Here is a 22,266-nt window from a genome sequence, read left to right on the forward strand (position 1 = left end):
AAACTACTTGGAACTCTTGTGTATATGAACGCGTCCGCGCCTTTGTACTCTGTTCCCTTCAGCCCTGCAAACCAACCAACCATCGTGGTCCGTGCACATAAGAGTAGTAAAGAATGGAGAACAGCGCAGCTTGGTTGTGCTTGGGGGCGTAGCTCAGTTGGTAGAGCGTTCGCTTTGCATGTGAAAGGTCCCGGGTTCAAGCCCCGGCGCCTCCATGTTTGTGGTCAGTGCGTGGTAAGTGTCGGTCGCGGCGAGCCTAAAGGCACGCAAGCTGTTGCAAAGCCAGCGTCACAGACTCGTATACTGACGTAAGGAGAGCAAGACGTAAATGTGAGGACCGGCTGTTGTCGAGGTGTCATCGAGTGCAAATCTGCCTTGGGTAAAACGGCCTAACCTCAGTGAAGTCTAGAGAGTGAACAACACTTTCGTCTACCTCAGAGCGTTGGCCGAACGCTATTTTCGACGTCGTGCGTGCCACTTTGATTTTGGCCAACTACGATTCGATACAGAATGCAGGAAACCTGAAAGACACCCTCACAGACACATTGAGAGTAGTGTTTGTCTGCGGAATAATTGGAGTGCAAGGGTGTGTGCAATTGATATGACTGTATGTAGCGCAGTTCGTCAGCAGGGGGCGTAGCTCAGATGGTAGAGCGCTCGCTTAGCATGCGAGAGGTACTGGGATCGATACCCAGCGCCTCCAGAATTTTTAACACACCAACATGCGCACACTGCCATGCAAGTGGAATAATTCACAGCCAGAAAATGTGTCAAGGCAGATACGAGCGAACGATTAGCAGCCACAATTGGCAAGCGTGCTGTAATGCGCAGGAAGTACCCTCCTCCAACCACTACACTTAATTTAGAAACAGTACTCGTGTTCCCATAAGATTCTCAAACCTATGTCGGAAAGATGAGCCTTGCGCCGAATTCACAAAATCCCACTGCACATTCCAATTCTTTACGTGCAGTCGGCTGCTACTGTGTTGCTAGTTGTGACTGCTGATGACAGATGCCGTAGCAATCAATTCATGGAGTGAGTTGTATGTTTTGCGATACTCTGTCTCTGACAAGCAAGCAGAGGTGACATAGGCGCGAATACGGAAAGCTTGCAGCCCCTCGCTGCCTGCAGACACCGAGCAGCCACACTAGGTGGGCGGCCTAAGCCGTAGGCGAAATGTGCTCACTCGCTTGGGCGCGACGACAAGCTCTAAATAAGGCTGTCACTAGCGTGAGCGTTGCGTGAGCGTCGTGTAAAGTCGGAAAAGTCGTCTGCATGGGTGAGTGCCATGTTTGGGGAGCGTTTCGTAGTTTGCGCAGTGCAATGGAGACGCGGAAACTTGTTGTGGCCCAGTCTTTTGCAGTTGGACGACAAGAGTGGTACACAGTAGTAAAGTGCGAGGCAGTGAGTTGGCATGAACAGTCGAGTGCACAATGGGGCTTCAGATGTGCTTGTTACCTCAGGTGCTGTGTGATTGTCGACATGGAGTGAAAACAGAGCAACTTGTGACTGCCCTTCAATTTAAGACGTTAAAAACGGACGGAATTTGCAGTCGTAATACCAGAGCATCGAAACTACTTGGAACTCTTGTGTATATGAACGCGTCCGCGCCTTTGTACTCTGTTCCCTTCAGCCCTGCAAACCAACCAACCATCGTGTCCGTGCACATAAGAGTAGTAAAGAATGGAGAACAGCGCAGCTTGGTTGTGCTTGGGGGCGTAGCTCAGTTGGTAGAGCGTTCGCTTTGCATGTGAAAGGTCCCGGGTTCAAGCCCCGGCGCCTCCATGTTTTGTGGTCAGTGCGTGGTAAGTGTTGGTCGCGGCGAGCCTAAAGGCACGCAAGCTGTTGCAAAGCCAGCGTCACAGACTCGTATACTGACGTAAGGAGAGCAAGACGTAAATGTGAGGACCGGCTGTTGTCGAGGTGTCATCGAGTGCAAATCTGCCTTGGGTAAAACGGCCTAACCTCAGTGAAGTCTAGAGAGTGAACAAACACTTTCGTCTACCTCAGAGCGTTGGCCGAACGCTATTTTCGACGTCGTGCGTGCCACTTTGATTTTGGCCAACTACGATTCGATACAGAATGCAGGAAACCTGAAAGACACCCTCACAGACACATTGAGAGTAGTGTTTGTCTGCGGAATAATTGGAGTGCAAGGGTGTGTGCAATTGATATGACTGTATGTAGCGCAGTTCGTCAGCAGGGGGCGTAGCTCAGATGGTAGAGCGCTCGCTTAGCATGCGAGAGGTACTGGGATCGATACCCAGCGCCTCCAGAATTTTTAACACACCAACATGCGCACACTGCCATGCAAGTGGAATAATTCACAGCCAGAAAATGTGTCAAGGCAGATACGAGCGAACGATTAGCAGCCACAATTGGCAAGCGTGCTGTAATGCGCAGGAAGTACCCTCCTCCAACCACTACACTTAATTTAGAAACAGTACTCGTGTTCCCATAAGATTCTCAAACCTATGTCGGAAAGATGAGCCTTGCGCCGAATTCACAAAAATCCCACTGCACATTCCAATTCTTTACGTGCAGTCGGCTGCTACTGGTGTTGCTAGTTGTGACTGCTGATGACAGATGCCGTAGCAATCAATTCATGGAGTGAGTTGTATGTTTTGCGATACTCTGTCTCTGACAAGCAAGCAGAGGTGACATAGGCGCGAATACGGAAAGCTTGCAGCCCCTCGCTGCCTGCAGACACCGAGCAGCCACACTAGGTGGGCGGCCTAAGCCGTAGGCGAAATGTGCTCACTCGCTTGGGCGCGACGACAAGCTCTAAATAAGGCTGTCACTAGCGTGAGCGTTGCGTGAGCGTCGTGTAAAGTCGGAAAAGTCGTCTGCATGGGTGAGTGCCATGTTTGGGGAGCGTTTCGTAGTTTGCGCAGTGCAATGGAGACGCGGAAACTTGTTGTGGCCCAGTCTTTTGCAGTTGGACGACAAGAGTGGTACACAGTAGTAAAGTGCGAGGCAGTGAGTTGGCATGAACAGTCGAGTGCACAATGGGGCTTCAGATGTGCTTGTTACCTCAGGTGCTGTGTGATTGTCGACATGGAGTGAAAACAGAGCAACTTGTGACTGGCCCTTCAATTTAAGACGTTAAAAACGGACGGAATTTGCAGTCGTAATACCAGAGCATCGAAACTACTTGGAACTCTTGTGTATATGAACGCGTCCGCGCCTTTGTACTCTGTTCCCTTCAGCCCTGCAAACCAACCAACCATCGTGTCCGTGCACATAAGAGTAGTAAAGAATGGAGAACAGCGCAGCTTGGTTGTGCTTGGGGGCGTAGCTCAGTTGGTAGAGCGTTCGCTTTGCATGTGAAAGGTCCCGGGTTCAAGCCCCGGCGCCTCCATGTTTTGTGGTCAGTGCGTGGTAAGTGTTGGTCGCGGCGAGCCTAAAGGCACGCAAGCTGTTGCAAAGCCAGCGTCACAGACTCGTATACTGACGTAAGGAGAGCAAGACGTAAATGTGAGGACCGGCTGTTGTCGAGGTGTCATCGAGTGCAAATCTGCCTTGGGTAAAACGGCCTAACCTCAGTGAAGTCTAGAGAGTGAACAACACTTTCGTCTACCTCAGAGCGTTGGCCGAACGCTATTTTCGACGTCGTGCGTGCCACTTTGATTTTGGCCAACTACGATTCGATACAGAATGCAGGAAACCTGAAAGACACCCTCACAGACACATTGAGAGTAGTGTTTGTCTGCGGAATAATTGGAGTGCAAGGGTGTGTGCAATTGATATGACTGTATGTAGCGCAGTTCGTCAGCAGGGGGCGTAGCTCAGATGGTAGAGCGCTCGCTTAGCATGCGAGAGGTACTGGGATCGATACCCAGCGCCTCCAGAATTTTTAACACACCAACATGCGCACACTGCCATGCAAGTGGAATAATTCACAGCCAGAAAATGTGTCAAGGCAGATACGAGCGAACGATTAGCAGCCACAATTGGCAAGCGTGCTGTAATGCGCAGGAAGTACCCTCCTCCAACCACTACACTTAATTTAGAAACAGTACTCGTGTTCCCATAAGATTCTCAAACCTATGTCGGAAAGATGAGCCTTGCGCCGAATTCACAAAAATCCCACTGCACATTCCAATTCTTTACGTGCAGTCGGCTGCTACTGGTGTTGCTAGTTGTGACTGCTGATGACAGATGCCGTAGCAATCAATTCATGGAGTGAGTTGTATGTTTTGCGATACTCTGTCTCTGACAAGCAAGCAGAGGTGACATAGGCGCGAATACGGAAAGCTTGCAGCCCCTCGCTGCCTGCAGACACCGAGCAGCCACACTAGGTGGGCGGCCTAAGCCGTAGGCGAAATGTGCTCACTCGCTTGGGCGCGACGACAAGCTCTAAATAAGGCTGTCACTAGCGTGAGCGTTGCGTGAGCGTCGTGTAAAGTCGGAAAAGTCGTCTGCATGGGTGAGTGCCATGTTTGGGGAGCGTTTCGTAGTTTGCGCAGTGCAATGGAGACGCGGAAACTTGTTGTGGCCCAGTCTTTTGCAGTTGGACGACAAGAGTGGTACACAGTAGTAAAGTGCGAGGCAGTGAGTTGGCATGAACAGTCGAGTGCACAATGGGGCTTCAGATGTGCTTGTTACCTCAGGTGCTGTGTGATTGTCGACATGGAGTGAAAACAGAGCAACTTGTGACTGGCCCTTCAATTTAAGACGTTAAAAACGGACGGAATTTGCAGTCGTAATACCAGAGCATCGAAACTACTTGGAACTCTTGTGTATATGAACGCGTCCGCGCCTTTGTACTCTGTTCCCTTCAGCCCTGCAAACCAACCAACCATCGTGTCCGTGCACATAAGAGTAGTAAAGAATGGAGAACAGCGCAGCTTGGTTGTGCTTGGGGGCGTAGCTCAGTTGGTAGAGCGTTCGCTTTGCATGTGAAAGGTCCCGGGTTCAAGCCCCGGCGCCTCCATGTTTTGTGGTCAGTGCGTGGTAAGTGTCGGTCGCGGCGAGCCTAAAGGCACGCAAGCTGTTGCAAAGCCAGCGTCACAGACTCGTATACTGACGTAAGGAGAGCAAGACGTAAATGTGAGGACCGGCTGTTGTCGAGGTGTCATCGAGTGCAAATCTGCCTTGGGTAAAACGGCCTAACCTCAGTGAAGTCTAGAGAGTGAACAACACTTTCGTCTACCTCAGAGCGTTGGCCGAACGCTATTTTCGACGTCGTGCGTGCCACTTTGATTTTGGCCAACTACGATTCGATACAGAATGCAGGAAACCTGAAAGACACCCTCACAGACACATTGAGAGTAGTGTTTGTCTGCGGAATAATTGGAGTGCAAGGGTGTGTGCAATTGATATGACTGTATGTAGCGCAGTTCGTCAGCAGGGGGCGTAGCTCAGATGGTAGAGCGCTCGCTTAGCATGCGAGAGGTACTGGGATCGATACCCAGCGCCTCCAGAATTTTTAACACACCAACATGCGCACACTGCCATGCAAGTGGAATAATTCACAGCCAGAAAATGTGTCAAGGCAGATACGAGCGAACGATTAGCAGCCACAATTGGCAAGCGTGCTGTAATGCGCAGGAAGTACCCTCCTCCAACCACTACACTTAATTTAGAAACAGTACTCGTGTTCCCATAAGATTCTCAAACCTATGTCGGAAAGATGAGCCTTGCGCCGAATTCACAAAAATCCCACTGCACATTCCAATTCTTTACGTGCAGTCGGCTGCTACTGGTGTTGCTAGTTGTGACTGCTGATGACAGATGCCGTAGCAATCAATTCATGGAGTGAGTTGTATGTTTTGCGATACTCTGTCTCTGACAAGCAAGCAGAGGTGACATAGGCGCGAATACGGAAAGCTTGCAGCCCCTCGCTGCCTGCAGACACCGAGCAGCCACACTAGGTGGGCGGCCTAAGCCGTAGGCGAAATGTGCTCACTCGCTTGGGCGCGACGACAAGCTCTAAATAAGGCTGTCACTAGCGTGAGCGTTGCGTGAGCGTCGTGTAAAGTCGGAAAAGTCGTCTGCATGGGTGAGTGCCATGTTTGGGGAGCGTTTCGTAGTTTGCGCAGTGCAATGGAGACGCGGAAACTTGTTGTGGCCCAGTCTTTTGCAGTTGGACGACAAGAGTGGTACACAGTAGTAAAGTGCGAGGCAGTGAGTTGGCATGAACAGTCGAGTGCACAATGGGGCTTCAGATGTGCTTGTTACCTCAGGTGCTGTGTGATTGTCGACATGGAGTGAAAACAGAGCAACTTGTGACTGGCCCTTCAATTTAAGACGTTAAAAACGGACGGAATTTGCAGTCGTAATACCAGAGCATCGAAACTACTTGGAACTCTTGTGTATATGAACGCGTCCGCGCCTTTGTACTCTGTTCCCTTCAGCCCTGCAAACCAACCAACCATCGTGTCCGTGCACATAAGAGTAGTAAAGAATGGAGAACAGCGCAGCTTGGTTGTGCTTGGGGGCGTAGCTCAGTTGGTAGAGCGTTCGCTTTGCATGTGAAAGGTCCCGGGTTCAAGCCCCGGCGCCTCCATGTTTTGTGGTCAGTGCGTGGTAAGTGTTGGTCGCGGCGAGCCTAAAGGCACGCAAGCTGTTGCAAAGCCAGCGTCACAGACTCGTATACTGACGTAAGGAGAGCAAGACGTAAATGTGAGGACCGGCTGTTGTCGAGGTGTCATCGAGTGCAAATCTGCCTTGGGTAAAACGGCCTAACCTCAGTGAAGTCTAGAGAGTGAACAACACTTTCGTCTACCTCAGAGCGTTGGCCGAACGCTATTTTCGACGTCGTGCGTGCCACTTTGATTTTGGCCAACTACGATTCGATACAGAATGCAGGAAACCTGAAAGACACCCTCACAGACACATTGAGAGTAGTGTTTGTCTGCGGAATAATTGGAGTGCAAGGGTGTGTGCAATTGATATGACTGTATGTAGCGCAGTTCGTCAGCAGGGGGCGTAGCTCAGATGGTAGAGCGCTCGCTTAGCATGCGAGAGGTACTGGGATCGATACCCAGCGCCTCCAGAATTTTTAACACACCAACATGCGCACACTGCCATGCAAGTGGAATAATTCACAGCCAGAAAATGTGTCAAGGCAGATACGAGCGAACGATTAGCAGCCACAATTGGCAAGCGTGCTGTAATGCGCAGGAAGTACCCTCCTCCAACCACTACACTTAATTTAGAAACAGTACTCGTGTTCCCATAAGATTCTCAAACCTATGTCGGAAAGATGAGCCTTGCGCCGAATTCACAAAAATCCCACTGCACATTCCAATTCTTTACGTGCAGTCGGCTGCTACTGGTGTTGCTAGTTGTGACTGCTGATGACAGATGCCGTAGCAATCAATTCATGGAGTGAGTTGTATGTTTTGCGATACTCTGTCTCTGACAAGCAAGCAGAGGTGACATAGGCGCGAATACGGAAAGCTTGCAGCCCCTCGCTGCCTGCAGACACCGAGCAGCCACACTAGGTGGGCGGCCTAAGCCGTAGGCGAAATGTGCTCACTCGCTTGGGCGCGACGACAAGCTCTAAATAAGGCTGTCACTAGCGTGAGCGTTGCGTGAGCGTCGTGTAAAGTCGGAAAAGTCGTCTGCATGGGTGAGTGCCATGTTTGGGGAGCGTTTCGTAGTTTGCGCAGTGCAATGGAGACGCGGAAACTTGTTGTGGCCCAGTCTTTTGCAGTTGGACGACAAGAGTGGTACACAGTAGTAAAGTGCGAGGCAGTGAGTTGGCATGAACAGTCGAGTGCACAATGGGGCTTCAGATGTGCTTGTTACCTCAGGTGCTGTGTGATTGTCGACATGGAGTGAAAACAGAGCAACTTGTGACTGGCCCTTCAATTTAAGACGTTAAAAACGGACGGAATTTGCAGTCGTAATACCAGAGCATCGAAACTACTTGGAACTCTTGTGTATATGAACGCGTCCGCGCCTTTGTACTCTGTTCCCTTCAGCCCTGCAAACCAACCAACCATCGTGTCCGTGCACATAAGAGTAGTAAAGAATGGAGAACAGCGCAGCTTGGTTGTGCTTGGGGGCGTAGCTCAGTTGGTAGAGCGTTCGCTTTGCATGTGAAAGGTCCCGGGTTCAAGCCCCGGCGCCTCCATGTTTTGTGGTCAGTGCGTGGTAAGTGTTGGTCGCGGCGAGCCTAAAGGCACGCAAGCTGTTGCAAAGCCAGCGTCACAGACTCGTATACTGACGTAAGGAGAGCAAGACGTAAATGTGAGGACCGGCTGTTGTCGAGGTGTCATCGAGTGCAAATCTGCCTTGGGTAAAACGGCCTAACCTCAGTGAAGTCTAGAGAGTGAACAACACTTTCGTCTACCTCAGAGCGTTGGCCGAACGCTATTTTCGACGTCGTGCGTGCCACTTTGATTTTGGCCAACTACGATTCGATACAGAATGCAGGAAACCTGAAAGACACCCTCACAGACACATTGAGAGTAGTGTTTGTCTGCGGAATAATTGGAGTGCAAGGGTGTGTGCAATTGATATGACTGTATGTAGCGCAGTTCGTCAGCAGGGGGCGTAGCTCAGATGGTAGAGCGCTCGCTTAGCATGCGAGAGGTACTGGGATCGATACCCAGCGCCTCCAGAATTTTTAACACACCAACATGCGCACACTGCCATGCAAGTGGAATAATTCACAGCCAGAAAATGTGTCAAGGCAGATACGAGCGAACGATTAGCAGCCACAATTGGCAAGCGTGCTGTAATGCGCAGGAAGTACCCTCCTCCAACCACTACACTTAATTTAGAAACAGTACTCGTGTTCCCATAAGATTCTCAAACCTATGTCGGAAAGATGAGCCTTGCGCCGAATTCACAAAAATCCCACTGCACATTCCAATTCTTTACGTGCAGTCGGCTGCTACTGGTGTTGCTAGTTGTGACTGCTGATGACAGATGCCGTAGCAATCAATTCATGGAGTGAGTTGTATGTTTTGCGATACTCTGTCTCTGACAAGCAAGCAGAGGTGACATAGGCGCGAATACGGAAAGCTTGCAGCCCCTCGCTGCCTGCAGACACCGAGCAGCCACACTAGGTGGGCGGCCTAAGCCGTAGGCGAAATGTGCTCACTCGCTTGGGCGCGACGACAAGCTCTAAATAAGGCTGTCACTAGCGTGAGCGTTGCGTGAGCGTCGTGTAAAGTCGGAAAAGTCGTCTGCATGGGTGAGTGCCATGTTTGGGGAGCGTTTCGTAGTTTGCGCAGTGCAATGGAGACGCGGAAACTTGTTGTGGCCCAGTCTTTTGCAGTTGGACGACAAGAGTGGTACACAGTAGTAAAGTGCGAGGCAGTGAGTTGGCATGAACAGTCGAGTGCACAATGGGGCTTCAGATGTGCTTGTTACCTCAGGTGCTGTGTGATTGTCGACATGGAGTGAAAACAGAGCAACTTGTGACTGGCCCTTCAATTTAAGACGTTAAAAACGGACGGAATTTGCAGTCGTAATACCAGAGCATCGAAACTACTTGGAACTCTTGTGTATATGAACGCGTCCGCGCCTTTGTACTCTGTTCCCTTCAGCCCTGCAAACCAACCAACCATCGTGTCCGTGCACATAAGAGTAGTAAAGAATGGAGAACAGCGCAGCTTGGTTGTGCTTGGGGGCGTAGCTCAGTTGGTAGAGCGTTCGCTTTGCATGTGAAAGGTCCCGGGTTCAAGCCCCGGCGCCTCCATGTTTTGTGGTCAGTGCGTGGTAAGTGTTGGTCGCGGCGAGCCTAAAGGCACGCAAGCTGTTGCAAAGCCAGCGTCACAGACTCGTATACTGACGTAAGGAGAGCAAGACGTAAATGTGAGGACCGGCTGTTGTCGAGGTGTCATCGAGTGCAAATCTGCCTTGGGTAAAACGGCCTAACCTCAGTGAAGTCTAGAGAGTGAACAACACTTTCGTCTACCTCAGAGCGTTGGCCGAACGCTATTTTCGACGTCGTGCGTGCCACTTTGATTTTGGCCAACTACGATTCGATACAGAATGCAGGAAACCTGAAAGACACCCTCACAGACACATTGAGAGTAGTGTTTGTCTGCGGAATAATTGGAGTGCAAGGGTGTGTGCAATTGATATGACTGTATGTAGCGCAGTTCGTCAGCAGGGGGCGTAGCTCAGATGGTAGAGCGCTCGCTTAGCATGCGAGAGGTACTGGGATCGATACCCAGCGCCTCCAGAATTTTTAACACACCAACATGCGCACACTGCCATGCAAGTGGAATAATTCACAGCCAGAAAATGTGTCAAGGCAGATACGAGCGAACGATTAGCAGCCACAATTGGCAAGCGTGCTGTAATGCGCAGGAAGTACCCTCCTCCAACCACTACACTTAATTTAGAAACAGTACTCGTGTTCCCATAAGATTCTCAAACCTATGTCGGAAAGATGAGCCTTGCGCCGAATTCACAAAAATCCCACTGCACATTCCAATTCTTTACGTGCAGTCGGCTGCTACTGGTGTTGCTAGTTGTGACTGCTGATGACAGATGCCGTAGCAATCAATTCATGGAGTGAGTTGTATGTTTTGCGATACTCTGTCTCTGACAAGCAAGCAGAGGTGACATAGGCGCGAATACGGAAAGCTTGCAGCCCCTCGCTGCCTGCAGACACCGAGCAGCCACACTAGGTGGGCGGCCTAAGCCGTAGGCGAAATGTGCTCACTCGCTTGGGCGCGACGACAAGCTCTAAATAAGGCTGTCACTAGCGTGAGCGTTGCGTGAGCGTCGTGTAAAGTCGGAAAAGTCGTCTGCATGGGTGAGTGCCATGTTTGGGGAGCGTTTCGTAGTTTGCGCAGTGCAATGGAGACGCGGAAACTTGTTGTGGCCCAGTCTTTTGCAGTTGGACGACAAGAGTGGTACACAGTAGTAAAGTGCGAGGCAGTGAGTTGGCATGAACAGTCGAGTGCACAATGGGGCTTCAGATGTGCTTGTTACCTCAGGTGCTGTGTGATTGTCGACATGGAGTGAAAACAGAGCAACTTGTGACTGGCCCTTCAATTTAAGACGTTAAAAACGGACGGAATTTGCAGTCGTAATACCAGAGCATCGAAACTACTTGGAACTCTTGTGTATATGAACGCGTCCGCGCCTTTGTACTCTGTTCCCTTCAGCCCTGCAAACCAACCAACCATCGTGTCCGTGCACATAAGAGTAGTAAAGAATGGAGAACAGCGCAGCTTGGTTGTGCTTGGGGGCGTAGCTCAGTTGGTAGAGCGTTCGCTTTGCATGTGAAAGGTCCCGGGTTCAAGCCCCGGCGCCTCCATGTTTTGTGGTCAGTGCGTGGTAAGTGTTGGTCGCGGCGAGCCTAAAGGCACGCAAGCTGTTGCAAAGCCAGCGTCACAGACTCGTATACTGACGTAAGGAGAGCAAGACGTAAATGTGAGGACCGGCTGTTGTCGAGGTGTCATCGAGTGCAAATCTGCCTTGGGTAAAACGGCCTAACCTCAGTGAAGTCTAGAGAGTGAACAACACTTTCGTCTACCTCAGAGCGTTGGCCGAACGCTATTTTCGACGTCGTGCGTGCCACTTTGATTTTGGCCAACTACGATTCTATACAGAATGCAGGAAACCTGAAAGACACCCTCACAGACACATTGAGAGTAGTGTTTGTCTGCGGAATAATTGGAGTGCAAGGGTGTGTGCAATTGATATGACTGTATGTAGCGCAGTTCGTCAGCAGGGGGCGTAGCTCAGATGGTAGAGCGCTCGCTTAGCATGCGAGAGGTACTGGGATCGATACCCAGCGCCTCCAGAATTTTTAACACACCAACATGCGCACACTGCCATGCAAGTGGAATAATTCACAGCCAGAAAATGTGTCAAGGCAGATACGAGCGAACGATTAGCAGCCACAATTGGCAAGCGTGCTGTAATGCGCAGGAAGTACCCTCCTCCAACCACTACACTTAATTTAGAAACAGTACTCGTGTTCCCATAAGATTCTCAAACCTATGTCGGAAAGATGAGCCTTGCGCCGAATTCACAAAAATCCCACTGCACATTCCAATTCTTTACGTGCAGTCGGCTGCTACTGGTGTTGCTAGTTGTGACTGCTGATGACAGATGCCGTAGCAATCAATTCATGGAGTGAGTTGTATGTTTTGCGATACTCTGTCTCTGACAAGCAAGCAGAGGTGACATAGGCGCGAATACGGAAAGCTTGCAGCCCCTCGCTGCCTGCAGACACCGAGCAGCCACACTAGGTGGGCGGCCTAAGCCGTAGGCGAAATGTGCTCACTCGCTTGGGCGCGACGACAAGCTCTAAATAAGGCTGTCACTAGCGTGAGCGTTGCGTGAGCGTCGTGTAAAGTCGGAAAAGTCGTCTGCATGGGTGAGTGCCATGTTTGGGGAGCGTTTCGTAGTTTGCGCAGTGCAATGGAGACGCGGAAACTTGTTGTGGCCCAGTCTTTTGCAGTTGGACGACAAGAGTGGTACACAGTAGTAAAGTGCGAGGCAGTGAGTTGGCATGAACAGTCGAGTGCACAATGGGGCTTCAGATGTGCTTGTTACCTCAGGTGCTGTGTGATTGTCGACATGGAGTGAAAACAGAGCAACTTGTGACTGGCCCTTCAATTTAAGACGTTAAAAACGGACGGAATTTGCAGTCGTAATACCAGAGCATCGAAACTACTTGGAACTCTTGTGTATATGAACGCGTCCGCGCCTTTGTACTCTGTTCCCTTCAGCCCTGCAAACCAACCAACCATCGTGTCCGTGCACATAAGAGTAGTAAAGAATGGAGAACAGCGCAGCTTGGTTGTGCTTGGGGGCGTAGCTCAGTTGGTAGAGCGTTCGCTTTGCATGTGAAAGGTCCCGGGTTCAAGCCCCGGCGCCTCCATGTTTTGTGGTCAGTGCGTGGTAAGTGTTGGTCGCGGCGAGCCTAAAGGCACGCAAGCTGTTGCAAAGCCAGCGTCACAGACTCGTATACTGACGTAAGGAGAGCAAGACGTAAATGTGAGGACCGGCTGTTGTCGAGGTGTCATCGAGTGCAAATCTGCCTTGGGTAAAACGGCCTAACCTCAGTGAAGTCTAGAGAGTGAACAACACTTTCGTCTACCTCAGAGCGTTGGCCGAACGCTATTTTCGACGTCGTGCGTGCCACTTTGATTTTGGCCAACTACGATTCGATACAGAATGCAGGAAACCTGAAAGACACCCTCACAGACACATTGAGAGTAGTGTTTGTCTGCGGAATAATTGGAGTGCAAGGGTGTGTGCAATTGATATGACTGTATGTAGCGCAGTTCGTCAGCAGGGGGCGTAGCTCAGATGGTAGAGCGCTCGCTTAGCATGCGAGAGGTACTGGGATCGATACCCAGCGCCTCCAGAATTTTTAACACACCAACATGCGCACACTGCCATGCAAGTGGAATAATTCACAGCCAGAAAATGTGTCAAGGCAGATACGAGCGAACGATTAGCAGCCACAATTGGCAAGCGTGCTGTAATGCGCAGGAAGTACCCTCCTCCAACCACTACACTTAATTTAGAAACAGTACTCGTGTTCCCATAAGATTCTCAAACCTATGTCGGAAAGATGAGCCTTGCGCCGAATTCACAAAAATCCCACTGCACATTCCAATTCTTTACGTGCAGTCGGCTGCTACTGGTGTTGCTAGTTGTGACTGCTGATGACAGATGCCGTAGCAATCAATTCATGGAGTGAGTTGTATGTTTTGCGATACTCTGTCTCTGACAAGCAAGCAGAGGTGACATAGGCGCGAATACGGAAAGCTTGCAGCCCCTCGCTGCCTGCAGACACCGAGCAGCCACACTAGGTGGGCGGCCTAAGCCGTAGGCGAAATGTGCTCACTCGCTTGGGCGCGACGACAAGCTCTAAATAAGGCTGTCACTAGCGTGAGCGTTGCGTGAGCGTCGTGTAAAGTCGGAAAAGTCGTCTGCATGGGTGAGTGCCATGTTTGGGGAGCGTTTCGTAGTTTGCGCAGTGCAATGGAGACGCGGAAACTTGTTGTGGCCCAGTCTTTTGCAGTTGGACGACAAGAGTGGTACACAGTAGTAAAGTGCGAGGCAGTGAGTTGGCATGAACAGTCGAGTGCACAATGGGGCTTCAGATGTGCTTGTTACCTCAGGTGCTGTGTGATTGTCGACATGGAGTGAAAACAGAGCAACTTGTGACTGGCCCTTCAATTTAAGACGTTAAAAACGGACGGAATTTGCAGTCGTAATACCAGAGCATCGAAACTACTTGGAACTCTTGTGTATATGAACGCGTCCGCGCCTTTGTACTCTGTTCCCTTCAGCCCTGCAAACCAACCAACCATCGTGTCCGTGCACATAAGAGTAGTAAAGAATGGAGAACAGCGCAGCTTGGTTGTGCTTGGGGGCGTAGCTCAGTTGGTAGAGCGTTCGCTTTGCATGTGAAAGGTCCCGGGTTCAAGCCCCGGCGCCTCCATGTTTTGTGGTCAGTGCGTGGTAAGTGTTGGTCGCGGCGAGCCTAAAGGCACGCAAGCTGTTGCAAAGCCAGCGTCACAGACTCGTATACTGACGTAAGGAGAGCAAGACGTAAATGTGAGGACCGGCTGTTGTCGAGGTGTCATCGAGTGCAAATCTGCCTTGGGTAAAACGGCCTAACCTCAGTGAAGTCTAGAGAGTGAACAACACTTTCGTCTACCTCAGAGCGTTGGCCGAACGCTATTTTCGACGTCGTGCGTGCCACTTTGATTTTGGCCAACTACGATTCGATACAGAATGCAGGAAACCTGAAAGACACCCTCACAGACACATTGAGAGTAGTGTTTGTCTGCGGAATAATTGGAGTGCAAGGGTGTGTGCAATTGATATGACTGTATGTAGCGCAGTTCGTCAGCAGGGGGCGTAGCTCAGATGGTAGAGCGCTCGCTTAGCATGCGAGAGGTACTGGGATCGATACCCAGCGCCTCCAGAATTTTTAACACACCAACATGCGCACACTGCCATGCAAGTGGAATAATTCACAGCCAGAAAATGTGTCAAGGCAGATACGAGCGAACGATTAGCAGCCACAATTGGCAAGCGTGCTGTAATGCGCAGGAAGTACCCTCCTCCAACCACTACACTTAATTTAGAAACAGTACTCGTGTTCCCATAAGATTCTCAAACCTATGTCGGAAAGATGAGCCTTGCGCCGAATTCACAAAAATCCCACTGCACATTCCAATTCTTTACGTGCAGTCGGCTGCTACTGGTGTTGCTAGTTGTGACTGCTGATGACAGATGCCGTAGCAATCAATTCATGGAGTGAGTTGTATGTTTTGCGATACTCTGTCTCTGACAAGCAAGCAGAGGTGACATAGGCGCGAATACGGAAAGCTTGCAGCCCCTCGCTGCCTGCAGACACCGAGCAGCCACACTAGGTGGGCGGCCTAAGCCGTAGGCGAAATGTGCTCACTCGCTTGGGCGCGACGACAAGCTCTAAATAAGGCTGTCACTAGCGTGAGCGTTGCGTGAGCGTCGTGTAAAGTCGGAAAAGTCGTCTGCATGGGTGAGTGCCATGTTTGGGGAGCGTTTCGTAGTTTGCGCAGTGCAATGGAGACGCGGAAACTTGTTGTGGCCCAGTCTTTTGCAGTTGGACGACAAGAGTGGTACACAGTAGTAAAGTGCGAGGCAGTGAGTTGGCATGAACAGTCGAGTGCACAATGGGGCTTCAGATGTGCTTGTTACCTCAGGTGCTGTGTGATTGTCGACATGGAGTGAAAACAGAGCAACTTGTGACTGGCCCTTCAATTTAAGACGTTAAAAACGGACGGAATTTGCAGTCGTAATACCAGAGCATCGAAACTACTTGGAACTCTTGTGTATATGAACGCGTCCGCGCCTTTGTACTCTGTTCCCTTCAGCCCTGCAAACCAACCAACCATCGTGTCCGTGCACATAAGAGTAGTAAAGAATGGAGAACAGCGCAGCTTGGTTGTGCTTGGGGGCGTAGCTCAGTTGGTAGAGCGTTCGCTTTGCATGTGAAAGGTCCCGGGTTCAAGCCCCGGCGCCTCCATGTTTTGTGGTCAGTGCGTGGTAAGTGTTGGTCGCGGCGAGCCTAAAGGCACGCAAGCTGTTGCAAAGCCAGCGTCACAGACTCGTATACTGACGTAAGGAGAGCAAGACGTAAATGTGAGGACCGGCTGTTGTCGAGGTGTCATCGAGTGCAAATCTGCCTTGGGTAAAACGGCCTAACCTCAGTGAAGTCTAGAGAGTGAACAACACTTTCGTCTACCTCAGAGCGTTGGCCGAACGCTATTTTCGACGTCGTGCGTGCCACTTTGATTTTGGCCAACTACGATTCGATACAGAATGCAGGAAACCTGAAAGACACCCTCACAGACACATTGAGAGTAGTGTTTGTCTGCGGAATAATTGGAGTGCAAGGGTGTGTGCAATTGATATGACTGTATGTAGCGCAGTTCGTCAGCAGGGGGCGTAGCTCAGATGGTAGAGCGCTCGCTTAGCATGCGAGAGGTACTGGGATCGATACCCAGCGCCTCCAGAATTTTTAACACACCAACATGCGCACACTGCCATGCAAGTGGAATAATTCACAGCCAGAAAATGTGTCAAGGCAGATACGAGCGAACGATTAGCAGCCACAATTGGCAAGCGTGCTGTAATGCGCAGGAAGTACCCTCCTCCAACCACTACACTTAATTTAGAAACAGTACTCGTGTTCCCATAAGATTCTCAAACCTATGTCGGAAAGATGAGCCTTGCGCCGAATTCACAAAAATCCCACTGCACATTCCAATTCTTTACGTGCAGTCGGCTGCTACTGGTGTTGCTAGTTGTGACTGCTGATGACAGATGCCGTAGCAATCAATTCATGGAGTGAGTTGTATGTTTTGCGATACTCTGTCTCTGACAAGCAAGCAGAGGTGACATAGGCGCGAATACGGAAAGCTTGCAGCCCCTCGCTGCCTGCAGACACCGAGCAGCCACACTAGGTGGGCGGCCTAAGCCGTAGGCGAAATGTGCTCACTCGCTTGGGCGCGACGACAAGCTCTAAATAAGGCTGTCACTAGCGTGAGCGTTGCGTGAGCGTCGTGTAAAGTCGGAAAAGTCGTCTGCATGGGTGAGTGCCATGTTTGGGGAGCGTTTCGTAGTTTGCGCAGTGCAATGGAGACGCGGAAACTTGTTGTGGCCCAGTCTTTTGCAGTTGGACGACAAGAGTGGTACACAGTAGTAAAGTGCGAGGCAGTGAGTTGGCATGAACAGTCGAGTGCACAATGGGGCTTCAGATGTGCTTGTTACCTCAGGTGCTGTGTGATTGTCGACATGGAGTGAAAACAGAGCAACTTGTGACTGGCCCTTCAATTTAAGACGTTAAAAACGGACGGAATTTGCAGTCGTAATACCAGAGCATCGAAACTACTTGGAACTCTTGTGTATATGAACGCGTCCGCGCCTTTGTACTCTGTTCCCTTCAGCCCTGCAAACCAACCAACCATCGTGTCCGTGCACATAAGAGTAGTAAAGAATGGAGAACAGCGCAGCTTGGTTGTGCTTGGGGGCGTAGCTCAGTTGGTAGAGCGTTCGCTTTGCATGTGAAAGGTCCCGGGTTCAAGCCCCGGCGCCTCCATGTTTTGTGGTCAGTGCGTGGTAAGTGTTGGTCGCGGCGAGCCTAAAGGCACGCAAGCTGTTGCAAAGCCAGCGTCACAGACTCGTATACTGACGTAAGGAGAGCAAGACGTAAATGTGAGGACCGGCTGTTGTCGAGGTGTCATCGAGTGCAAATCTGCCTTGGGTAAAACGGCCTAACCTCAGTGAAGTCTAGAGAGTGAACAACACTTTCGTCTACCTCAGAGCGTTGGCCGAACGCTATTTTCGACGTCGTGCGTGCCACTTTGATTTTGGCCAACTACGATTCGATACAGAATGCAGGAAACCTGAAAGACACCCTCACAGACACATTGAGAGTAGTGTTTGTCTGCGGAATAATTGGAGTGCAAGGGTGTGTGCAATTGATATGACTGTATGTAGCGCAGTTCGTCAGCAGGGGGCGTAGCTCAGATGGTAGAGCGCTCGCTTAGCATGCGAGAGGTACTGGGATCGATACCCAGCGCCTCCAGAATTTTTAACACACCAACATGCGCACACTGCCATGCAAGTGGAATAATTCACAGCCAGAAAATGTGTCAAGGCAGATACGAGCGAACGATTAGCAGCCACAATTGGCAAGCGTGCTGTAATGCGCAGGAAGTACCCTCCTCCAACCACTACACTTAATTTAGAAACAGTACTCGTGTTCCCATAAGATTCTCAAACCTATGTCGGAAAGATGAGCCTTGCGCCGAATTCACAAAAATCCCACTGCACATTCCAATTCTTTACGTGCAGTCGGCTGCTACTGGTGTTGCTAGTTGTGACTGCTGATGACAGATGCCGTAGCAATCAATTCATGGAGTGAGTTGTATGTTTTGCGATACTCTGTCTCTGACAAGCAAGCAGAGGTGACATAGGCGCGAATACGGAAAGCTTGCAGCCCCTCGCTGCCTGCAGACACCGAGCAGCCACACTAGGTGGGCGGCCTAAGCCGTAGGCGAAATGTGCTCACTCGCTTGGGCGCGACGACAAGCTCTAAATAAGGCTGTCACTAGCGTGAGCGTTGCGTGAGCGTCGTGTAAAGTCGGAAAAGTCGTCTGCATGGGTGAGTGCCATGTTTGGGGAGCGTTTCGTAGTTTGCGCAGTGCAATGGAGACGCGGAAACTTGTTGTGGCCCAGTCTTTTGCAGTTGGACGACAAGAGTGGTACACAGTAGTAAAGTGCGAGGCAGTGAGTTGGCATGAACAGTCGAGTGCACAATGGGGCTTCAGATGTGCTTGTTACCTCAGGTGCTGTGTGATTGTCGACATGGAGTGAAAACAGAGCAACTTGTGACTGGCCCTTCAATTTAAGACGTTAAAAACGGACGGAATTTGCAGTCGTAATACCAGAGCATCGAAACTACTTGGAACTCTTGTGTATATGAACGCGTCCGCGCCTTTGTACTCTGTTCCCTTCAGCCCTGCAAACCAACCAACCATCGTGTCCGTGCACATAAGAGTAGTAAAGAATGGAGAACAGCGCAGCTTGGTTGTGCTTGGGGGCGTAGCTCAGTTGGTAGAGCGTTCGCTTTGCATGTGAAAGGTCCCGGGTTCAAGCCCCGGCGCCTCCATGTTTTGTGGTCAGTGCGTGGTAAGTGTTGGTCGCGGCGAGCCTAAAGGCACGCAAGCTGTTGCAAAGCCAGCGTCACAGACTCGTATACTGACGTAAGGAGAGCAAGACGTAAATGTGAGGACCGGCTGTTGTCGAGGTGTCATCGAGTGCAAATCTGCCTTGGGTAAAACGGCCTAACCTCAGTGAAGTCTAGAGAGTGAACAACACTTTCGTCTACCTCAGAGCGTTGGCCGAACGCTATTTTCGACGTCGTGCGTGCCACTTTGATTTTGGCCAACTACGATTCGATACAGAATGCAGGAAACCTGAAAGACACCCTCACAGACACATTGAGAGTAGTGTTTGTCTGCGGAATAATTGGAGTGCAAGGGTGTGTGCAATTGATATGACTGTATGTAGCGCAGTTCGTCAGCAGGGGGCGTAGCTCAGATGGTAGAGCGCTCGCTTAGCATGCGAGAGGTACTGGGATCGATACCCAGCGCCTCCAGAATTTTTAACACACCAACATGCGCACACTGCCATGCAAGTGGAATAATTCACAGCCAGAAAATGTGTCAAGGCAGATACGAGCGAACGATTAGCAGCCACAATTGGCAAGCGTGCTGTAATGCGCAGGAAGTACCCTCCTCCAACCACTACACTTAATTTAGAAACAGTACTCGTGTTCCCATAAGATTCTCAAACCTATGTCGGAAAGATGAGCCTTGCGCCGAATTCACAAAAATCCCACTGCACATTCCAATTCTTTACGTGCAGTCGGCTGCTACTGGTGTTGCTAGTTGTGACTGCTGATGACAGATGCCGTAGCAATCAATTCATGGAGTGAGTTGTATGTTTTGCGATACTCTGTCTCTGACAAGCAAGCAGAGGTGACATAGGCGCGAATACGGAAAGCTTGCAGCCCCTCGCTGCCTGCAGACACCGAGCAGCCACACTAGGTGGGCGGCCTAAGCCGTAGGCGAAATGTGCTCACTCGCTTGGGCGCGACGACAAGCTCTAAATAAGGCTGTCACTAGCGTGAGCGTTGCGTGAGCGTCGTGTAAAGTCGGAAAAGTCGTCTGCATGGGTGAGTGCCATGTTTGGGGAGCGTTTCGTAGTTTGCGCAGTGCAATGGAGACGCGGAAACTTGTTGTGGCCCAGTCTTTTGCAGTTGGACGACAAGAGTGGTACACAGTAGTAAAGTGCGAGGCAGTGAGTTGGCATGAACAGTCGAGTGCACAATGGGGCTTCAGATGTGCTTGTTACCTCAGGTGCTGTGTGATTGTCGACATGGAGTGAAAACAGAGCAACTTGTGACTGGCCCTTCAATTTAAGACGTTAAAAACGGACGGAATTTGCAGTCGTAATACCAGAGCATCGAAACTACTTGGAACTCTTGTGTATATGAACGCGTCCGCGCCTTTGTACTCTGTTCCCTTCAGCCCTGCAAACCAACCAACCATCGTGTCCGTGCACATAAGAGTAGTAAAGAATGGAGAACAGCGCAGCTTGGTTGTGCTTGGGGGCGTAGCTCAGTTGGTAGAGCGTTCGCTTTGCATGTGAAAGGTCCCGGGTTCAAGCCCCGGCGCCTCCATGTTTTGTGGTCAGTGCGTGGTAAGTGTTGGTCGCGGCGAGCCTAAAGGCACGCAAGCTGTTGCAAAGCCAGCGTCACAGACTCGTATACTGACGTAAGGAGAGCAAGACGTAAATGTGAGGACCGGCTGTTGTCGAGGTGTCATCGAGTGCAAATCTGCCTTGGGTAAAACGGCCTAACCTCAGTGAAGTCTAGAGAGTGAACAACACTTTCGTCTACCTCAGAGCGTTGGCCGAACGCTATTTTCGACGTCGTGCGTGCCACTTTGATTTTGGCCAACTACGATTCGATACAGAATGCAGGAAACCTGAAAGACACCCTCACAGACACATTGAGAGTAGTGTTTGTCTGCGGAATAATTGGAGTGCAAGGGTGTGTGCAATTGATATGACTGTATGTAGCGCAGTTCGTCAGCAGGGGGCGTAGCTCAGATGGTAGAGCGCTCGCTTAGCATGCGAGAGGTACTGGGATCGATACCCAGCGCCTCCAGAATTTTTAACACACCAACATGCGCACACTGCCATGCAAGTGGAATAATTCACAGCCAGAAAATGTGTCAAGGCAGATACGAGCGAACGATTAGCAGCCACAATTGGCAAGCGTGCTGTAATGCGCAGGAAGTACCCTCCTCCAACCACTACACTTAATTTAGAAACAGTACTCGTGTTCCCATAAGATTCTCAAACCTATGTCGGAAAGATGAGCCTTGCGCCGAATTCACAAAAATCCCACTGCACATTCCAATTCTTTACGTGCAGTCGGCTGCTACTGGTGTTGCTAGTTGTGACTGCTGATGACAGATGCCGTAGCAATCAATTCATGGAGTGAGTTGTATGTTTTGCGATACTCTGTCTCTGACAAGCAAGCAGAGGTGACATAGGCGCGAATACGGAAAGCTTGCAGCCCCTCGCTGCCTGCAGACACCGAGCAGCCACACTAGGTGGGCGGCCTAAGCCGTAGGCGAAATGTGCTCACTCGCTTGGGCGCGACGACAAGCTCTAAATAAGGCTGTCACTAGCGTGAGCGTTGCGTGAGCGTCGTGTAAAGTCGGAAAAGTCGTCTGCATGGGTGAGTGCCATGTTTGGGGAGCGTTTCGTAGTTTGCGCAGTGCAATGGAGACGCGGAAACTTGTTGTGGCCCAGTCTTTTGCAGTTGGACGACAAGAGTGGTACACAGTAGTAAAGTGCGAGGCAGTGAGTTGGCATGAACAGTCGAGTGCACAATGGGGCTTCAGATGTGCTTGTTACCTCAGGTGCTGTGTGATTGTCGACATGGAGTGAAAACAGAGCAACTTGTGACTGGCCCTTCAATTTAAGACGTTAAAAACGGACGGAATTTGCAGTCGTAATACCAGAGCATCGAAACTACTTGGAACTCTTGTGTATATGAACGCGTCCGCGCCTTTGTACTCTGTTCCCTTCAGCCCTGCAAACCAACCAACCATCGTGTCCGTGCACATAAGAGTAGTAAAGAATGGAGAACAGCGCAGCTTGGTTGTGCTTGGGGGCGTAGCTCAGTTGGTAGAGCGTTCGCTTTGCATGTGAAAGGTCCCGGGTTCAAGCCCCGGCGCCTCCATGTT

The 22,266-nt window shown here is 50.7% G+C and overlaps 29 non-coding genes across 29 annotated transcripts; all 29 read left to right on the forward strand.

The window, feature by feature from the left end:
* The first annotated feature begins 142 nt into the window (after positions 1-142).
* Trnaa-ugc (transfer RNA alanine (anticodon UGC)) lies at positions 143-215 on the forward strand. Its single transcript has one exon. It is a non-coding gene; the product is annotated as a tRNA-Ala (tRNA).
* A 415-nt stretch (positions 216-630) lies between these two features.
* On the forward strand, positions 631-703 carry Trnaa-agc (transfer RNA alanine (anticodon AGC)). The gene has a single exon. It is a non-coding gene; the product is annotated as a tRNA-Ala (tRNA).
* Positions 704-1,713: 1,010 nt separating this feature from the next.
* Positions 1,714-1,786, forward strand: Trnaa-ugc (transfer RNA alanine (anticodon UGC)). The gene has a single exon. It is a non-coding gene; the product is annotated as a tRNA-Ala (tRNA).
* A 417-nt stretch (positions 1,787-2,203) lies between these two features.
* Trnaa-agc (transfer RNA alanine (anticodon AGC)) lies at positions 2,204-2,276 on the forward strand. Its single transcript has one exon. It is a non-coding gene; the product is annotated as a tRNA-Ala (tRNA).
* A 1,013-nt stretch (positions 2,277-3,289) lies between these two features.
* Positions 3,290-3,362, forward strand: Trnaa-ugc (transfer RNA alanine (anticodon UGC)). Its single transcript has one exon. It is a non-coding gene; the product is annotated as a tRNA-Ala (tRNA).
* A 416-nt stretch (positions 3,363-3,778) lies between these two features.
* Trnaa-agc (transfer RNA alanine (anticodon AGC)) lies at positions 3,779-3,851 on the forward strand. Its single transcript has one exon. It is a non-coding gene; the product is annotated as a tRNA-Ala (tRNA).
* Positions 3,852-4,864: 1,013 nt separating this feature from the next.
* On the forward strand, positions 4,865-4,937 carry Trnaa-ugc (transfer RNA alanine (anticodon UGC)). Its single transcript has one exon. It is a non-coding gene; the product is annotated as a tRNA-Ala (tRNA).
* Positions 4,938-5,353: 416 nt separating this feature from the next.
* Trnaa-agc (transfer RNA alanine (anticodon AGC)) lies at positions 5,354-5,426 on the forward strand. The gene has a single exon. It is a non-coding gene; the product is annotated as a tRNA-Ala (tRNA).
* A 1,013-nt stretch (positions 5,427-6,439) lies between these two features.
* On the forward strand, positions 6,440-6,512 carry Trnaa-ugc (transfer RNA alanine (anticodon UGC)). The gene has a single exon. It is a non-coding gene; the product is annotated as a tRNA-Ala (tRNA).
* A 416-nt stretch (positions 6,513-6,928) lies between these two features.
* On the forward strand, positions 6,929-7,001 carry Trnaa-agc (transfer RNA alanine (anticodon AGC)). Its single transcript has one exon. It is a non-coding gene; the product is annotated as a tRNA-Ala (tRNA).
* Positions 7,002-8,014: 1,013 nt separating this feature from the next.
* Positions 8,015-8,087, forward strand: Trnaa-ugc (transfer RNA alanine (anticodon UGC)). The gene has a single exon. It is a non-coding gene; the product is annotated as a tRNA-Ala (tRNA).
* A 416-nt stretch (positions 8,088-8,503) lies between these two features.
* Positions 8,504-8,576, forward strand: Trnaa-agc (transfer RNA alanine (anticodon AGC)). The gene has a single exon. It is a non-coding gene; the product is annotated as a tRNA-Ala (tRNA).
* A 1,013-nt stretch (positions 8,577-9,589) lies between these two features.
* On the forward strand, positions 9,590-9,662 carry Trnaa-ugc (transfer RNA alanine (anticodon UGC)). Its single transcript has one exon. It is a non-coding gene; the product is annotated as a tRNA-Ala (tRNA).
* A 416-nt stretch (positions 9,663-10,078) lies between these two features.
* Positions 10,079-10,151, forward strand: Trnaa-agc (transfer RNA alanine (anticodon AGC)). Its single transcript has one exon. It is a non-coding gene; the product is annotated as a tRNA-Ala (tRNA).
* Positions 10,152-11,164: 1,013 nt separating this feature from the next.
* Trnaa-ugc (transfer RNA alanine (anticodon UGC)) lies at positions 11,165-11,237 on the forward strand. The gene has a single exon. It is a non-coding gene; the product is annotated as a tRNA-Ala (tRNA).
* A 416-nt stretch (positions 11,238-11,653) lies between these two features.
* Trnaa-agc (transfer RNA alanine (anticodon AGC)) lies at positions 11,654-11,726 on the forward strand. The gene has a single exon. It is a non-coding gene; the product is annotated as a tRNA-Ala (tRNA).
* Positions 11,727-12,739: 1,013 nt separating this feature from the next.
* Positions 12,740-12,812, forward strand: Trnaa-ugc (transfer RNA alanine (anticodon UGC)). The gene has a single exon. It is a non-coding gene; the product is annotated as a tRNA-Ala (tRNA).
* Positions 12,813-13,228: 416 nt separating this feature from the next.
* Positions 13,229-13,301, forward strand: Trnaa-agc (transfer RNA alanine (anticodon AGC)). Its single transcript has one exon. It is a non-coding gene; the product is annotated as a tRNA-Ala (tRNA).
* A 1,013-nt stretch (positions 13,302-14,314) lies between these two features.
* On the forward strand, positions 14,315-14,387 carry Trnaa-ugc (transfer RNA alanine (anticodon UGC)). The gene has a single exon. It is a non-coding gene; the product is annotated as a tRNA-Ala (tRNA).
* Positions 14,388-14,803: 416 nt separating this feature from the next.
* On the forward strand, positions 14,804-14,876 carry Trnaa-agc (transfer RNA alanine (anticodon AGC)). Its single transcript has one exon. It is a non-coding gene; the product is annotated as a tRNA-Ala (tRNA).
* Positions 14,877-15,889: 1,013 nt separating this feature from the next.
* Positions 15,890-15,962, forward strand: Trnaa-ugc (transfer RNA alanine (anticodon UGC)). Its single transcript has one exon. It is a non-coding gene; the product is annotated as a tRNA-Ala (tRNA).
* Positions 15,963-16,378: 416 nt separating this feature from the next.
* Positions 16,379-16,451, forward strand: Trnaa-agc (transfer RNA alanine (anticodon AGC)). The gene has a single exon. It is a non-coding gene; the product is annotated as a tRNA-Ala (tRNA).
* Positions 16,452-17,464: 1,013 nt separating this feature from the next.
* Positions 17,465-17,537, forward strand: Trnaa-ugc (transfer RNA alanine (anticodon UGC)). The gene has a single exon. It is a non-coding gene; the product is annotated as a tRNA-Ala (tRNA).
* Positions 17,538-17,953: 416 nt separating this feature from the next.
* On the forward strand, positions 17,954-18,026 carry Trnaa-agc (transfer RNA alanine (anticodon AGC)). The gene has a single exon. It is a non-coding gene; the product is annotated as a tRNA-Ala (tRNA).
* Positions 18,027-19,039: 1,013 nt separating this feature from the next.
* Positions 19,040-19,112, forward strand: Trnaa-ugc (transfer RNA alanine (anticodon UGC)). Its single transcript has one exon. It is a non-coding gene; the product is annotated as a tRNA-Ala (tRNA).
* Positions 19,113-19,528: 416 nt separating this feature from the next.
* Trnaa-agc (transfer RNA alanine (anticodon AGC)) lies at positions 19,529-19,601 on the forward strand. Its single transcript has one exon. It is a non-coding gene; the product is annotated as a tRNA-Ala (tRNA).
* Positions 19,602-20,614: 1,013 nt separating this feature from the next.
* Trnaa-ugc (transfer RNA alanine (anticodon UGC)) lies at positions 20,615-20,687 on the forward strand. The gene has a single exon. It is a non-coding gene; the product is annotated as a tRNA-Ala (tRNA).
* A 416-nt stretch (positions 20,688-21,103) lies between these two features.
* Positions 21,104-21,176, forward strand: Trnaa-agc (transfer RNA alanine (anticodon AGC)). Its single transcript has one exon. It is a non-coding gene; the product is annotated as a tRNA-Ala (tRNA).
* Positions 21,177-22,189: 1,013 nt separating this feature from the next.
* Trnaa-ugc (transfer RNA alanine (anticodon UGC)) lies at positions 22,190-22,262 on the forward strand. Its single transcript has one exon. It is a non-coding gene; the product is annotated as a tRNA-Ala (tRNA).
* Positions 22,263-22,266: the final 4 nt, after the last annotated feature.

Source organism: Schistocerca serialis, unplaced genomic scaffold, assembly GCF_023864345.2.
Source record: "Schistocerca serialis cubense isolate TAMUIC-IGC-003099 unplaced genomic scaffold, iqSchSeri2.2 HiC_scaffold_297, whole genome shotgun sequence".
Lineage (NCBI taxonomy): Eukaryota > Metazoa > Arthropoda > Insecta > Orthoptera > Acrididae > Schistocerca > Schistocerca serialis.